The sequence below is a fragment of the Scyliorhinus torazame genome, chromosome 4 (genome assembly GCF_047496885.1).
Source record: "Scyliorhinus torazame isolate Kashiwa2021f chromosome 4, sScyTor2.1, whole genome shotgun sequence".
Classification (NCBI taxonomy): Eukaryota; Metazoa; Chordata; class Chondrichthyes; order Carcharhiniformes; family Scyliorhinidae; genus Scyliorhinus; species Scyliorhinus torazame.
The window spans coordinates 31392124-31396388 of NC_092710.1; positions in this window are offsets into that span (position 1 = coordinate 31392124).

Genomic DNA, 4265 nt, shown 5'->3' on the forward strand with positions numbered 1-4265 from the left:
TGAAATAGATAAACAGAGAGATAATTAGCAATAACAGACCACAAGGAATAGGAGCAGGATCTAATTGAGGGATTCAGGGGTGTTTATGTATAGAATAACAGATACCCGGGAGTGAGTTACAGACTGGAATCTAATTGAGGGATTCAGGCGTGTTTATATATAGAATAACAGGTACCTGGGAGTGAGTTACAGACTGGAATCTAATCGAGGGGTTCACAATGGTTTATATATTGAATAACAGATACCCGGGAGTGAGTTACAGACTGGAATCTAATCGAGCTCTCTAGTCGTGCAAGACTCGCTCACTCTTGCACACACTCACAGTTAACAGATACACTGCAGTGCGATACAGTGTGCAATCTAATCGAGTGGATTTAACTCACGCTTACACACTCACTCACACAGTCGTACACAATCACTCACTAACACACTCACTAACTCACTCTTACACACCCTGACTCACACTCGCTCACCATTACACACTCACTCACACTCTTATTCCTACACCCTCACTCATTATTACACACTCACTTACTCTCACACACTCACTCAGTCTCTCACACACACTCTCTCACACTTAAACACTCACTCACACCCCCCACTCACCTTTACACATTCAATCACACACACACTCACTCTCTTACACACTCACTCACACACTCACTCTTATACATTCACTCACACACACTGCTACAAACTCGCACTCCCTCACACACTTAATCATTCACTCTTACACACACTCACCCCCACTATTACACACACTCGCACACTCACTCATTCTTACACACTAACTCGCTCACACACTCAAATTCACTTACACAATCACACACACTGACTCGCTCACTCTTGCACACACTCACAGTTAACAGATACACTGCAGTGCGATACAGTGTGCAATCTAATCGAGTGGATTTAACTCACGCTTACACACTCACTCACACTCACTTACACACCGAAACTCACTCATTCCTATAGACTCACTCATTATTACACACTGATTCCACACTCACTCACTCTCACACACTCACTCAATCAGTCTCACACACACACATACTCACACACTCTTGCACAATCACTCACTAACATACTCTCACTCATTAACTCACTCTTACACACCTCGACTCACACTCACTCACCATTACACAATCACTCACTCACACTCACTTACACACTGAAACTCACTCATTACTACAGACTCACTCATTATTGCACGCTGATTCCACACTCAATCGGTCTCTCACACACACCCACTCACCCCCACACCCACTCACCCCCACACCCACTCACCCCCACACCCACTCACCCCCACACCCACTCACCCCCACACCCACTCACCCCCACACCCACTCACCCCCACACCCACTCACCCCCACACCCACTCACCCCCACACCCACTCACCCCCACACCCACTCACCCCCACACCCACTCACCCCCACACCCACTCACCCCCACACCCACTCACCCCCACACCCACTCACCCCCACACCCACTCACCCCCACACCCACTCACCCCCACCCACTCACCCCCACCCACTCACACACACCCACTCACACACACCCACTCACACACACCCACTCACACACACCATCACTCACACACTATCACTCACACACTATCACTCACACACTATCACTCACACACTATCACTCACACACTATCACTCAGTCTTAAACACACTCACACTCACTCTCACACACACACTGTCACTCTGACACACTGTGACTCTGACACACTGTCACTCCCACATGCTAACTCACACTCACTCTTACATAATCACTCACACTCACCCCAACACAGTCAATCACATGCTCACTATTACATACAGATACACTCTTTCACTCAATAATCCACTCACTCATTCTTACACGCCAACTCTCTCTCACACACTCACACACACTCAAACTGACTTACACAATCACTCACTCTGACATACACACACACAGACTCGCTCACTCTTACACACTCACCATTACACACTCACTCACATACTCATGCACGCTAACTAATTCACACTTACACTCTCACTCACTTATACACTTACACTTACACAATCACTCACACTAACTCTTACATCCACACTCACTTTTACACACACACTAACTCACCCAATCACACACTCACTCTTACACCCCGACTCTTACACACTCTCTCACTCACACTCACTCAGTCATACATACTCAGGCACACACATCCTCACACATGCACTCACACGCTCACTCACTCACACACACTCACTCAGGATCAGACTCACTCACACACAATTATTCACTCACACTCACTCACTCTTACACATGCACTCACTCTCGCTCACACACAGACTGACTCACTCATTCACACTAACTTACACACAATTACTCATTCACACTCACTCACTCATACATACTCAGACACTCACATCCTCACTCATACACTCACACTCACACATTCACTCACTCCTACACGCTCAATCACTCTCACTCAGACACAGACACACTCAGTTGTTCACACTCACTTACACACAATTCCTCACTCACACTCACGCTTGCACAATCCTCTTACACTCACACTTACACACTCACACTTACACTTACACAAACACTATCATTCTTACACACTGTCTCACACACACACAATCTTACATACTCACACTCACTCACATCCTCACTCACACACTATTACACACACATTCTTACATACGCACACACTTACACACACATACTCACTCACTTTTACACATTAACTCGCTCAGTCTTACACACACACCCACACTTGCAATCACTCACACTCACATACCCACTCACACACTAATCACTCACACACCAACCCGCTCACAACCACGCCCACAGACTCGCACATTCACATTCACTCACACGCTCACTCTTATACACTCAGTCACTCTTATTCAAACACACTCTTCACACACTTACACACACACACTCGTACTGACTCACTCTCACACACACTAGTTCTCACCAATTCTCACTCTTACACTCACTCACTGTATGACACACTCACATCCACACTGACTCTGACACACTCATTCACTGTTATACACACTCACTCGCACTTACACACTCACTCAGACACTGGGGGCGCAGAGCGAGTGGCGCAGCGGGAGAGAGGGGGAGGCAGCGGGAGAGAGGGGGAGGCAGCGGGAGAGAGGGGGAGGCAGCGGGAGAGAGGGGGAGGCAGCGGGAGAGAGGGGGAGGCAGCGGGAGAGAGGGGGAGGCAGCGGGAGAGAGGGGGAGGCAGCGGGAGAGAGGGGGAGGCAGCGGGAGAGAGGGGGAGGCAGCGGGAGAGAGGGGGAGGCAGCGGGAGAGAGCGGGAGGCAGCGGGAGAGAGGGGGAGGCAGCGGGAGAGAGGGGGAGGCAGCGCGAGAGAGGGGGAGGCAGCGCGAGAGAGGGGGAGGCAGCGAGAGAGAGGGGGAGGCAGCGAGAGAGAGGGGGAGGCAGCGAGAGAGAGGGGGAGGCAGCGAGAGAGAGGGGGAGGCAGCGAGAGAGAGGGGGAGGCAGCGAGAGAGAGGGGGAGGCAGCGAGAGAGAGGGGGAGGCAGCGAGAGAGAGGGGGAGGCAGCGAGAGAGAGGGGGAGGCAGCGAGAGAGAGGGGGAGGCAGCGAGAGAGAGGGGGAGGCAGCGAGAGAGAGGGGGAGGCAGCGAGAGAGAGGGGGCCGCAGCGAGAGAGAGGGGGCCGCAGCGAGAGAGAGGGGGCCGCAGCGAGAGAGAGGGGGCCGCAGCGAGAGAGAGGGGGCCGCAGCGAGAGAGAGGGGGCCGCAGCGAGAGAGAGGGGGCCGCAGCGAGAGAGAGGGGGCCGCAGCGAGAGAGAGGGGGCCGCAGCGAGAGAGAGGGGGCCGCAGCGAGAGAGAGGGGGCCGCAGCGAGAGAGACGGGGCCGCAGCGAGAGAGAGGGGGCCGCAGCGAGAGAGAGGGGGCCGCAGCGAGAGAGAGGGGGCCGCAGCGAGAGAGAGGGGGCCGCAGCGAGAGAGAGGGGGCCGCAGCGAGAGAGAGGGGGCCGCAGCGAGAGAGAGGGGGCCGCAGCGAGAGAGACGGGGCGGCAGCGAGAGAGAGGGGGACGCAGCGAGAGAGAGGGGGCCGCAGCGAGAGAGAGGGGGCCGCAGCGAGAGAGAGGGGGCCGCAGCGAGAGAGAGGGGGCCGCAGCGAGAGAGAGGGGGCCGCAGCGAGAGAGAGGGGGCCGCAGCGAGAGAGAGGGGGCCGCAGCGAGAGAGAGAGGGACGCAGCGAGAGAGAGGGGGACGCAGCGAGAGAGAGGGGGACGCAGCGAGAGAGAGGG